This window comes from Falco cherrug, chromosome 8, assembly GCF_023634085.1.
Source record: "Falco cherrug isolate bFalChe1 chromosome 8, bFalChe1.pri, whole genome shotgun sequence".
Taxonomy (NCBI): Eukaryota; Metazoa; Chordata; class Aves; order Falconiformes; family Falconidae; genus Falco; species Falco cherrug.
This window is the reverse complement of record NC_073704.1, coordinates 29,590,490-29,604,864: the sequence shown is the minus strand read 5'-3', so window position 1 is coordinate 29,604,864 and position 14,375 is coordinate 29,590,490.

The window sequence follows — 14,375 nt, the reverse complement described above, 5'->3', positions numbered from 1 at the left end:
TTACATATGAAGATGTTATGGGAGGCAGTGTCAAAAGCCTTGCTGAGGACAAGATAGACAACATGCACTGCTCTTCCCCTCATCTACCCAGCCAGACATTCCATCATAGAAAGCTATCAGGTTGGTCAGGCATGATTTCCCCTTGGTGAATCCACATTGACTACTCCTGATAACCTTCTTTTCCTCCACATGCTTCAAGATGACCTCCAGGATGAACTGTTCCATCACCTTTCCAGGGATGGAGGTGAGGCTGACCGGCCTGTAGTTTCCTGGGTTCTCCTTGCCCTTTTGAAGACTGGAGTGACATTGGCTTTCATCCAGTCCTCAGACACCTCTCTTGTTCTCCATGACCTTTCAGAGATGACAGAGAATGGCTTGGAAATAACATGTGCCAGCTCACTCAGCACTTGGGGGTGCATCCCACTGGGACCCATGGATTCGTGGGTGTGAAGTTTTCTTAAGTGATTTCTAACGTGATCTTCCTCCACCAAGGGAGTCTTCCTTTCTCCAGATTTTCTCTCCTGCCTCCAGGGTCTGGGAAACCTAAGGGCTGGCCTTGGCAGTGAACTCTGAAGCAGGATTGGCATTCAGTAATTCTGCCTTCTCTGTGTCCTTTGTCACGAGGGCACCCACCTCATTCAGCAGTGGGACCACATTTTCCCTAGTCATCCTTTTCTTACTGATGTACCTGATGAAGCCCTTCTTGTTGTCCTTGACCTCTCACACCAGATTTATTTCCAAACAGACCTTAGCCTTCCTTGTTGCTTCCTTGCATGTTCTGACCACATCCTTATATTCCTCCCAAGCAGCCCATCCCTTTTTCCACATCCCCTATTTCCACAACCCCACTGACTGATACATCTCAAACTTCCTTATTCTGTTTGAGGTTTGCCAGAAGCTCCTTGCTTATCCGTGCAGGTCTCCTGCCCCCTTTGCTTGATCTCCTACTCATGGGGATGCATCCATCTTGAGCTTGGAGGAAGTGATGCTGGAATATTAGCCAGCTCTCTTGGACCCCCCCACCTTCTAGAGCCCTAACTCATGGGATTCCTCCAAGTAGGTCCTTGAAGAGGCCAAAGTTAACTCTCCTGAAGTCCAGGGTTGCAATCCTACTTACTGCCCTGCTTCCTCCACACAGGATCCTGAACTACACCATCTCATAGTCACTGAAGCCAAGGCTGCCCCCAACCTTCACATCCCCAACTAGCCTGCCTTTGTGAAGACAAGGTCTAAAAGCATACCTTACATTGTTGGTTTCTCCACCACCTGCATTGAAAAGTTATCATCGATGCCTTGCAGGAACCCCCTGGACTCTGTGTCTAGCTGTGCTGTCTTTCGAGCAGATATCAGGGTTGTTGAAGTCCCCCAAGAGAACCAGGGCCTGTGACCATGAGGCTACCTCCAGCTGTCTGTAGAAGGCCTCGTTGACTTCTTCTGCCTGATCTGGTGGCCTGTAGCAAACACCCACAACAGTGTCATCCATGTAGGCCTGACCTTTTATCTTTACCCGTAAGCTCTCAACTTGTTCTGCATCCACCCCTAGGGAGAACTTAATACATTAGATTTCCTTCAAGATTTAGTTAGAATTATGGAATCATTAAATAATTTTTATTAGAAGAATATATTGGAGATCATCTTATCCTTTACCCACTCAAAACAAGGCTATCTTCAAAGTTAGGTCAGGTTGCTTAGCACCTTGCCTGGTCCAGGTATGGTATCTCCAAGGATGGATATTCCAGCCTCACTGGGCATCTGGTTTAAGAGTTTGACCACCTCACTGTGAAGTCCATATGAAGTGTGCATATATAAGGCTGGGATGTTTCTCCACATTACTATGCAGCATCTGGTAGTAAACCTGAATGAGGAATAGGTTTGGAGCTTGGAAAAAGGGTAGGAAGGAACTATAATATGGGGAAATGAGGAAAATCCAAGATTTTCGTTTTATAGAAGGCAGTAGGAGACAGTGGCGAGCAGGAGTTAAAGGGATCATGGCAGAGAGGGACAAAAGAAAGGGCTGTTTCACAGGTCAGACAAGGTTGTGTGTGGGAGGCTAACTTGGATGATGAGAAGGCAGCAGGATCATAACTAAAATGGTCACCACCTCCAGAAGTGGGTACCTCTTACATCCCTAAATTAATCTTCAACAGTGCGCCATAACTAAAAATATCTTGCCAGTTCTGGCATGAAGTTGATTACAGGAGCTTGCAGGTCATTTTGCTTTCTTACGTTCCCTGTGCAATTTCAGTTGGGTAGCACACCTCGCATTTAAGGCAGTGCAGATATTTTGGTATGTTACTGTTCTATTCCAGAGAAAGCTGCCTTTTTGTAGAAAGAGGTACAAGTCCTGCAGTATACAAACATAGACAACACATAATATTTATACTGGAGTTTGCTTATAGATAACTCCAGTTTCAATCACTATTAATTCTCTCAGAGATCTCTGGACTAAAAGATGTTTTATGAATATATGCATATTTTAGTAAAAAATAGGAAATTTTAGTAGTGAGCACTATGACGTATAAATCATTTTCCAACACTAATAAAAAGGAAGAAAAAATTGAAGAATTCTTTGCCTTTGCTGATTATTTAATTCCTCAGGAAAATTCAGCATGACTGTTAAAATTGCTCTCCGTTGTCCAAGACCAACACTGACAGCAATTGCGTTTTGCAGTAGTAGAAAGCAAAGACAACTACGTGAACAGAGGGAGAAGATCTTTAAAAAGGGTGAGATGAGTTTGTGTTCCTAAGAACTAAAGTCTAGGTGACTTAGAATAGGAAATCGTGTTTAGTGATGTAGACATGTTAACTGATGAGTCCTCACAGTACCGTTGTGAAGCAGGGAAGGATTATGCCTCGATTTGACAGGTGGAGAAACACGGACAGAAAAAGCTAAGTTCTTACCAGGATCCTTGCCAGCTTCTTTCAAAGTAATTTCCAAGGAAGATCCTTCTCTGCAGAAAGCTTGAAGCTACAGATATCTCTCCAAGTTTCCCTCTGTTACAATGGGAGAAAAGAGACAGTCATAGGTGTTGAAGCTGCTGGCCTGGCCTTGTTTGGAGCTCTGACTGGATCGTCATCTGAACAGAGAACAAGCAGAAACAGCCTTTTCTGTATGATGACTCACTTTGCCAGAGGAAGATTAGTCAATGGAAATTTGTGTCTGCCTGTACTAGTTAGTAAATATGTACCCATCCCTGCCTAAGGCCAGGGGCAAAGCACTAGGGCAGCCAAAGAGGAAGCCTGAGTTGAGTAGTCATAGCTCTTTTGCTGTTGGCACTCCAACATCAACAGAAGTTTAAGAGCAGAGGAGTCCTAGGCTGATTGCCAGCATTGTAACAGACCTTACACTTGAAGGATGTCAGGTGCCGAGTCTCAGCTCTCCCATTTACCCTTTCTGCTCACAAGCTATGCAAGGTATACTCCAACCTTTCCCCAACACACACTTTTCATCTAACCTTGGATCAGTACAGGACTGCTGATTTTTCCTAAATCTTTTCACAAGGGAAATTATTCAGTCTAAAGCTCATGTAACTTTAGACTAACTTTGTGCTGCCCTATTAATCGGTAAAGTGGTAATGTGGTAACCAGAACCTCACAGTGGCAAAGGTAAGTAGAGATTTAAGAAGTCATTAACTTCTCATTCAATAAATATTCATACTTCATGTGGTCAGGTGTACCTTGGCTTTGCCATTCCTTTCCAGGAGTGTCTGAAATAGACTTGATTATTTGCCAGCTGAAACAAATTCAGTTCAGTTTCCCCTAATACTGGTAAATGCAGTTTGAACGTTGTCAGCACTAGGGTTTCTGTTACGACGGAGGGAAGACACAGTCACTCAATATGAGTGATCAGCAGACTTCGTTTATTGTCCCTTACAGTCACCTTTTATGCCTTGTTATAATTAGCTCATACATATTACAAAAGTTAAGCTCATTATTGGTTAGTTGCCTAAATACCAAGCCTGCCCGTAGTTTCTCTTCTGTAGTTATCTGTTCCCACCTGCAACATTCTTTTCCCACCGCAATCTTCCTGTTATATTTTTGCTTTACTTCAGATAAGCTGAGAGCGATGTGCATTTTTGTCCAGCCAGCTGGACTATGTCTATGAGACCTTTTTCAGCTAGCCAGTTATCTGCAGGTTTCGGTATATCTGTGTTCACATCCTAAGTATAGCCTTCACAAGAGGTCCAAACAGAGAAATCCCTTGGAAGCTATCTTCATTGCAACTTCCTCTACAATGAACTGTTGTTGAAAAAAATCTGGAGATAAATGGGACCTCAGCAATGTAATTTTGTGTCTGCTAGAAGACCTAAAACTTCGGGAGTTTCAAACCTGCAAGCTCTATCACATAAACAAAGGCTGCTAATACCTCTTTCTAAAGAAATGCTTTCATTGATATTGTTGATCCAGGGGCTATCAGATGGTTAACGTGTTCACTGCTCACGACTCGCAGGATGTTAATAAAGTTCCTGCTTCCAGCGTACCTTGATGAAACAATAAACTCTGTAAATTCAGCCCCTCACAACATCAGCCTGAAACACTGGACCGAATTTCCGTGTCCCAAGCTCTGAATGCAGTATGAGCAGTGTTAAATTACTGTTCCTATATAATTTCAATGGTACATACTTAGGCTGAGAATCCCTCTCTGAACCCTAGCATAGGACATGGAGCTGGTATGATGTGTCAGAATGCGAGAACCCTTTGCTTCCTTATTCATGGCTTTCTTAGTCTCACCAAGGCTACAAGTTTCTACTTTAGCCTGTTTGGAAGGGAAAAGGAACACAAAGTCCACTTGTTTAGCAAAGAGTTTTCTTTATCGTCACTTCTTACCCTTAAAAAAACCTCCTGAGTTACACATCTGCAAAATAACAAGTGATTCGTCTTGTCTCAGGCTGATCTCACTCCTGTGGCTTCCAGGTTTTATCAGCATCTCAGGTGAGACAGAATACCTCCTGTTGCTCTGTCCAGATTATTTGTCTTAATATTTGGCAATTATTTGCTCTCATTTGCAGACAAGCCTCTCTATTTATATGTAAGCTGCCTCCTTTAGTCATATGCTCCAGACAAAATACTCCAGTTCCACCTGCATAAGTTGAATTAGTTGTTTTGTTGTGTTAAGATAGGAATGAGAGACATTCAGAGATGACAGCCCTTGACTGCCTTATGTTGGTCTCTCAATTTTAGTTGTTCCAGGAGAGGTCAACCACTGTCCCTGGTCCAAGCAGTGTAAGAGACTAACATAGTCCATCTGGACCTTCTGTACAGATTAGAAAAAGACAGAACGGCGAACCGAATACAAACACAGGCTCACCGTACCATACCAGCATATAATTCGATGCAGATATTTTTGCTTCTCAAATGTGCATCTCATTTTTTGTAATAAAAGCTTTTGGTATGCCATGTAGTTATTGGTTAGGATAAAAACAAAGGAGAGAGAGGAAAACATGACTCAGAAAGAGTTACTTGTTAGGGAAACTCATTATTTAAGTATTAAAGTAGGAAACACATTACAGAGAAAGGAAAGTTCTCCAGTTAACTGCTCTTCACATTTATTCCTAGTCATTGTAAATTGTCAGCTATCACCTAGTCTAATTAATCACATCCTGAATTAACACGCATAAAATAAATGTTTTCATTTGGAGGAATTAAAAATGTATAGGACTGTGTTGTGTCATTTGTTCCTGTTTCTCACCCATCTATCCTGTACACCAGCTTCTCCTAATGAAAGAGGATGTTATGCCCTCCTGAAAATAGGTAGCAAATACATTTTAACCTGTGTAAGTTTCAAAATCAGCTCACCTTTTCACAAGAAAAGAGAAACACAAAAATAAAATTCACCCCAGATTATTCGACTCTTGGCTAAAGTAATTTCACATATTTAAATTGCATTCCAACCATTGAGGAAGTCTTTAATTTACTCTTATTTTTACCGAATTGTCTACTTTACACAACAATGTACCTTTTTGAGCCCAAGAACTTCCTTTGCTATGTTCCCTTGAGCCACTAGATGTCCATCGTTCCTACATAAAGCTCCAGATGGGAGAAAATCCATGATTAATCGGTGGGACTAAGCTGGAACTCAAGCACTGTAGAAGCATGTTTGTGTTCACAGCATGCAGGCTTTTTCTGTAATAGATGCTGGTCCTTTGAATCACACCACTGAGTGTGATTCTGGAAATCATGGCAATTCCAAATACTGATGGGCCAAACACACAACAAAAGTAGCTGTGTTTGGACAAAGCGTATATATAGCAAATACAAAAATGAGGTGAGTGGGAGAAAACAGATGAAGACGGCATTGAACAAAATAGGCTACAAACCCAGAGATCACAGCATTTTCCATAGACGTGTAATTACTGACTTTTTTTGCTATTCATGCAGTAAAATAGCACAGTCTTTCTTGCCAGTCAGACTAGATCTTATTTATTTAAAGCATACATTTGGCTGTGGTCTAGTTGGAATATGGGTGGACCATACACCGCTATGTGTATTTAGATAATTACAGACCACAGCTGGGCAGTGGTCATTCAGTATCAGATCGTGAATGTTGGGCAACGTAAACCAGACACGATACTAATAAAGACATTTGACTTACCTTGGCAATAGTGAAAGCAAAGGTAAATACTGCTCTGAAGGAAACAAAAAGTTTGACCGAGTACATAGTGTCAGGAAGCTGCTTGCAACTGCCTGTGAGCTGTACAACTAACTCCCTTTTCCCTTCCTGCACCCTATCTGCCTTTAGCAAGTTTCCTCTGTGCACGCAGACCTGACCCCCAGTAGTTAATTTGTACCATCAACACTTTGCAAGACCCTGCCACAGAAAGTGCTGAATCTCCAATTCTGTTTTGGAAACTCTTCCTCAGATTAGGATTCACTGCCTCAGCATTTTAAATTCATGGACTGGTACGGGAAAGGTCACATCTAAGGAAAGAACTGGAGAAACCCTTCCTCCAGATTAGTTTTGATTTTCATGTCACGTGAGTGGTGGCAAACTACACTTGTATAAGAAATAGGATTCCAATGGCCTTTTGGCCTTTTTGCATCATCAAAATGTTCATGGCAGAAGGTCACAGCATTTCTTGTCCCAGCTGCTTTCGAGACTGGTCCTGAAAAACAAAGGTGCTGCCATTTTTCAGTAAGGATACATACAGAGGGTTCTGCCACCTCCTTGTCACTGGCCTCCTAATTTTAATGCCACTGCTTGAATGATACAGATTTTCATTGCTAATTAAATATCATATCATGGTGCATACTCTCGGTGTTATTTATGCTTTTAATGCCTGATGATTTCAGGGGGAGCATAAGCATCTAAATGCCTTTCTAAACCTTGGTCCTATTCTTAAAAGATGGGTGGGAAAATTACACAGTTCTCCAGAACGTATTTGTTTGTGCAAGGCATTGTCAAAACACGGAGAGATGGGAATGTAAGAACTAAACTCTACACCATATGCTTATGGTCTTCTCTACTTGAGGCCTTTGAACTCTTCTTCTGGTTCTCCCTCCCAGCTGTCTGCAGGTTGACTCCACCGGAGTGAGACTTTGCGGAAGAGACAGCGCATACAGTGCATCAGCCATTTCCGGCCCTTCACTTACTGCACTGGCTACAGCTGCTCCGATGATAGTTAACAACAATCTTGCAATTAATATACTGTGTAATGGTGGTGACCAGCTTCCACTAGGCCATCTACCAGCGATACCAGACTGGCTCAAATCCAGAGCCCAGTGACCATCAATGTGAGATTTGCATTGTTTTCAGTGTGATTTGCATCAGATGGTTATTTCCACTCATGAAAGATAAACCGCTTGGGGACTAATAAATCTTATGGTTCCACATAGTCCCTGGTGTTCTTTCTAATGCTTACTAGCTCTGCTCTCACCAGTTATCTAACCTAATCTGAAACTAAATGTTTTGGTTTTTTTTTTCTCAAAGGCTAATATGTGCATTACACAAAATCTGTTTTCCCCTCCTGCTTACTCTCATTGTTGGCCATCTTTGTAATAGGAAACTGAGAACTAAGAAATGGAGAGAACAGAATGACCTATTGAACCAATTTCGCTCCATGGTATAGCTGACAGGAAAACGGCCGCCTCAGCTCGGGGTTCCAGGAACAGAAAACCAGATGTTTCTTGGCTACATTTAACAGATGTTATTCCAGTTTGAAACAGCATTTTAAAATGCAGATCCCAAGAGTTTATGTATTTCCAAAGTATTCGAAGAATGGGAAAGTGGAAATTTCTTGCAAGTCTTCAAGTTGTGCCAAGCATGCCTTTTTTTTTTTTTTCTCTCTTTTCTTTCTCTTTTTTCTTTTTTCCTCCTTTATTTTTCCAACGGAACTTCTCCAGTTTAGCATTCCTGTGGCCAATACATAAACCAGAACATGCACTGGCGCCTACGTGCCTTAGATAATCAAATCAGGTAGATTAACACTGCCACAAACTTAGCATGTGAACTTGGGCAAATCACTCGATTACCCTGTATCTCGGTCCTCCACTTGTGCTACCTAGAGCTTGTAAGCTCTCCACAGCAGAGTCTTTCGCAGCTACCAGCACCTACAATAGCTAGTGCAAAGAAACCATAAATAAGAACATAGCCCTGGGGCATCACCATAAAATAGATTTTAAAATTAAGTTAACTACTAGCTATTCAGTAAATGGTGACAGTACATGAAAGAAAGTGGGGCGAGGCACAGGTTCTTTACAGGGTAATCGCAGACCCTCCTGTCAATTCTGGATGTTGTAAGTCCCAGCATAAAGTGGAAGGACGGAAGAGCAGAAGTGTGAGAAGAAAATAGTTTCCATCCTATTCTCTGAACAGATTCAGTTTGCTGTGTTACTTGGCCATAACAGACAATTCTTAATTTAGAGCATTTACACAGAGTGATCAAATTATGCTAGGGCTATGATGACCCTCAGAATAAATCAAAACCAGAGAGGGCAGGAAAGGTGTGCTGAAATATTCTTACCGAGCCTGCCAGGTTTGCCTATGGGTACATTTAGCACACATACAGGAACTCTTCTGTCAAGCGTCACAGAATTAGATATTATTTTCATGCTACAAATAGAGAACTGAAGTGACAGCATACAAGTGATAACCAAAAATATAGATAACCAAAAATATACATGAAAGATCCCAAGCCCATGGAACTGTGCACTTCCCAAGAATAAGCTTTAGCCCATATTTACACAATTTCCTTCTTCCAGTTATGCCAAGTAAATCACAAGAGCTGGCTGTAATAAAACACTCTAAGCACTTCCTTCCCTGGCTGAAACCAGAGATATGCTACCAGCCCCAAAATAGAAAATGCCTCAGCTTAAATCGATTACGAGCTGTCTTGTTGGTTTTCGTGGAAGTGAAGGTGGAGAAGATGACTTTGCTGCAAGAGTTCTTGAACTTGCCAGGCATTCCTAACATTCAGAGTACTGTACAGATCTGGGGTCGGGGGAACTGAAACTCTTTACAGGGGAGAAAGGTGTCACCATCTATACCACAGAAAAGGAGCAGAAGCACAAATTTCATGAAGGTATTTCTCTGATGTTCAAAGGTATTTGCAGAAATTTCTTGGTATTCTCCCATACACTGCATTGATACATAACACATGTATAGCACATTAAGCCAAATGTGTTATCTTTATTAAGGAGTTATGGTGGATATGATTCTGTTCCATTGGAGAACTGAGATAAACACCCCCTTTTTAAAAAGCAGATTTAGACCAAAATTAGTTTCTTCTCAGAAAGATAAATACTTTCTGAAAACAATGTTGACTTTCACAGAATATTTATTCTATATGAAAATAATTAAGCCATTTTAAAAATAATTCAAAACAAAAGCATATTATTTGGGATTATAAATGTTTGAAACATTCTCCAAACATTTTAAATATATAGACTGGAAGATTCAAAACTAAGACTTCAAATGTTGACTTTTGGAATGAAGATAGCTTCTCGTTTTACAGTCAGCCATAGAAAATTTTTTTGTGTGTCTTTATAGAATAGTGTGTATAAGATAGCAGTCTTAAGGGTAAAACACTGGCATATAGAAAGGCGTTAAGGTCGATTACTGGAATTTAGTGTGGCACATAAAAACACAGAACTGAAGCTGGTTGCTCTTGGACTTTCATGGCCACAGCCTCTATGCCTGCTCCTTGAATCTAAGTTTGAAAAATTGTTCAAAACTTTATCAATAGAATTAATAGCCAAAATATTGCTTCTCAACATCTGGTCCATATTCTTCTCCCAGTTATGCTGGTGCAACTCTAAATTAAACTGAATGCCTTACGTGAATTTATGCACTCCAAATTTATGACAATATAAGGAAGACGTGAACTTGGTTCTTTCTCTTTAAAAGCTGCCTGTATTTGCAGCCAAATAAAATCACATCCAGTTACATCCTCTGTGACACTCGAGTGCCATCCAGCGGCAATTCCCAAGTCTGTGTTCACCGAAGACATTCCCGGAGAGTTGACTAGTAGCTGGTACTGGTGATATCTTACCAGTCTCACAGCTGCAAATGCAAACTCCCAGGCTTCTAGGCTGAGAGGAACATTTCTGCTAAAGATTAAAAAAAAAAAAAAAAAAAAAAAGAGGAATTATTCATCAGGTTTCCATATTGAAATAGTTTAGGCAACAAAGGTAGATTATTGGTTGCTTAAAAGCAGGAACACGCTGGAGCGGGAGCTCCTGGCTAGCTCCTCAGGAGCAGTACGTACCACCATCGCAACATATGCAGCATCTCAGCTAATGAAGTCTGCGGGTTTTCAGCCGCTTCGGATGGCACGGCATTACTCAGTTCTGATAGGAACACGTCACTGCTAATTTGAGCATCCTTGTACAGAGCTTCACCACCCACTCTAGATGTGTCCTCCACAGGGGACAGAGTTGAGAGTGATCGAGCTTTGAAGCTGGTTTCAGGTGAACACTTACGCACCCAAACATCAATGTGACTACTGATATCTCTGATCTGCAAAGAACAGGCCCTGGACTCAGACCTTCCACTTCCTGGAAAAATGCTTTACTTGCTCTAGTAGATAGTAAAAATGTCTTCTTAGAGGGAACAGGTACATTTGGGGTTGTGAAGACTCGGTCCCACCGGCATCCATTAGAGGAGTTTGAAGATTACCTCCTGAACTGAGCCCACTCTGGGGACCTGAATGGAGTAACACGTATCTTTTAGTTCCTGATTGAGCTAAGAGATGAAAGAGTGCCAAGGTGCTTAGCCCTGTTGAACGGGTGCAGACCTGGTCACTTACAGAGGGGCTCTGTACAGCAGAGTAGCTTATGTAAAAACACGTCAGGTGGCCTGGGAGTTTAGGCATGATGCAAGGTCAGACACAGCTCACTGCGTTTTTTCACCGTCTCTGTTTTAGATTTAGGAGCTTGAATTCTGCCCTAAATCCCTATTTTTTGGACTTGGCTTGTAGCCAGTAAAATAAAGTCTGGTTAAAACCCCAAGCATTTCATGCAGATTTTACTGATCTACCTTATTCTCTGTTTCACCCTCCCCACCATCTGTAATGTTTTCCTTTGTAGTTAACTGTATCTCTTGCAATGCAGATACATATGAGTGATTATGAATGCGTCATGGATTTGTTTGGCCTGATTGCCCACAAACGGAACCATTTTGTACGATGTTCTTGTTAGCGTTCTACATTAATCTTACTTCTCAACAGGAATTGAATTATCTGGGGTTATGGGGCCACCGTTCCAGGTAATACTTGCAAGGCACACACTTGCAAGGCAGAGAACTCATCTGAACGAGAAGCTATTTCTGCAATGGTCTCTTCAGGAGATGTAGAAACAGGAGAAAAGATACTTTTATTTCTAGGTAAAATTCCATTTGATGCATCTCTTGCACTAACATGCAAGCTGACGTACAGAAGATTCGACTTGCTCCTACAAGCAGAGAAACAGTGGAGTTTCTCCCTCTAACCTCTGCAAGAGGTCAGTGGGCTGAATATAAAGCAACTGATAATTTTCCGTTATTTCTATGGTCCTCTACTTCTTCTGCTTCACATTTCACTCTGTTCAAGAATAATCAAATACGCACTGTAATGGTACAAATAAACTATTTCACCTATAATTGGCCTATCCTAAGCAGTCATATTCAAAATTGTCTGAAATATTAAGGAGTGTGGAAAAGAAATTCTGCACAAACATTTTCCATTGGAGAATAAATACCTGAACGCTGAAAATGAGACTCATTCTTCAGGACTAAAATTAATATAATTTGACCTATGAATTTGGTGTGGTACAATTGCTTTGAGACTATGAAAATAAGAGACCAGTAAATCAGCTCTTTGTATCCTTTGTAGCAATCATCATATTATAGATATGCAGTACAATGAAACAAAGGGTCATTTGTGTTTCTTAGTTCCATAGCGGGCATTGTAGTTTAACCCCAGCCAGCAACTAAGTACCCCACAGCTGCTCACTCACTCCCCTCCTCCCTGCCCCAACCAAATGAAATGGGGAAGCAGAATTGGAAAAAGGTGAAACCTGTGGGCTGAGATAAGAACGGCTTAATAATTGAAATAAAGTAATACTAATAACAATAACAATAACAACAACAATAATAATTGAAATGAAGAGGAGAGAGAGAGAGGAATCAAATAAAAGGGCTGGGGGCGGGGGGTGGAGAACAACAAACAAACAAGTGATGCACAGTGTGGTTGCTCACCATCCGCTGACTGATGCCCAGCCAGTCCCTGAGCAGCGATCAGCCACAGCCAGCTCCCCCCGGTTTATATACTGAGGATGATGCTCTGTGGTGTGGAATATCCCTTTGGCTGGTTCAGGTCAGCTGTCCTGGCTCTGCTCCCTCCTGGCTTCTTGTGCACCTGCTCACTGGCAGAGCACGGGAAACTGAAAAGTGCTTGATTTAGCGTAAACACTACTTAGCAACAACTAGAAACACCAATGTGTTATCAACATTATTCTCATGCTAAACCTACAACACAGCACTGTACTGGCTACTAAGAAGGAAATTAATGTCATCCCAGCTGAAACCAGAACAGCAGGTAAGCAAAAAAAATGTGTCCTCAGACATTTTCAGAGAAGTTTGGTTCCTTTTCTGCTAATGACACCCATGCTGCAATTCACGACTCATTCAAAACTTAAGAAAAAAACTTCCAGTCCCCCTTCAAAACAAAGCTGAACCCAAAAGCTTATTACCAGAAACATAGATACTATTAGGCGTCTTTGGAATTGACACTGTTTCTTTGCATTTGTCCTGTAAGGACGAACCTTTTGCCAGTCTTTTCTCAGGTGAGCTGCCTTCTCCTAGGTAGGATTTTATTGCTGGCCTCTGTGCACAGGTGGAGCAACCTGATCTTGGAATGTGAGCGCTCTGTCGTTGCAAAAAGCTGCAGCGGGCAGTTGCAGTGACAGGACTAATGCTGACTTGTTGGCCAAGAGAAGCTTTGGAGCAAAGGTGGGATGCAGAGAAAATCAGTTTACATTTTCTGAAACCTCTTCTGAGGCTTACTACTTAGGAAATAAAACTATATCGATTATGGGGTGTCTGAATTTAGTGAAACCTTAATACTTTTCATGTTTGCTTGAACTAGAAACGAAAGGACAACTGGCACAATCACACCTGTCCAGGGTGCAGACCTCAGAGGATGAGCCAAAACAAAGTGCTCCCTGCAGATACATAAGGATCCACCACCTCCTGTTCCCAGTGTGGACAATATAACGACGGAAATAATTAGTTAATCTTTTGTTTAAATAAAGCATTTGGGGAAAAGGCTAAAAATAAACACTGATTCATTCCTTGTCAGGGAAGTTTCTCCTGTCAATTATCACATTGTTACTGCTGTTTTTAATCTAGTCAGATGGTGAGATTGGCAATCCCTTCTGCAGGGGCTTCTGGGTGTTATTTTGTAGAGAATCTTGCTTGAAGGACTGATTACTGCTTTTATGGGAGCCAGTGGGAGTTTGGCCACGGTCCTTCACGCATGTTAATTTGAGGGACTTCCAAATGTTAGCTAATGATCTCAGAGTTCTTTTTATGAAAAATGTGTGGGTTTGTTTTGGGGTTTGGGTTTTTGTTGTTGTTTTTTTTTTTTTATTTAATTCCTAGCAGGAGGCAATTAAGAGGGTCTGGGGAAAGTTCTGCACTGTAGCTGTGGACTGGCCTCTCAATAACGCCTGAAGTCCTAGCATGAAAAATTCAGACGCATATACTACTACCATGCTCAGATACATTACATATAGTGTATTATGTTTGAAGGTATTCATATCATTCATATAGCCCAGGCCACAGGCTTTGCATTGCTATGGACTGGGTGTATCTATTGGCCTCCACTTACGGTAACTTGAAAAAACAATGACGCTGGCTCTTTGTTAGGAGCAATACTAAGGAAAAAGTAGTAGCCTCCACC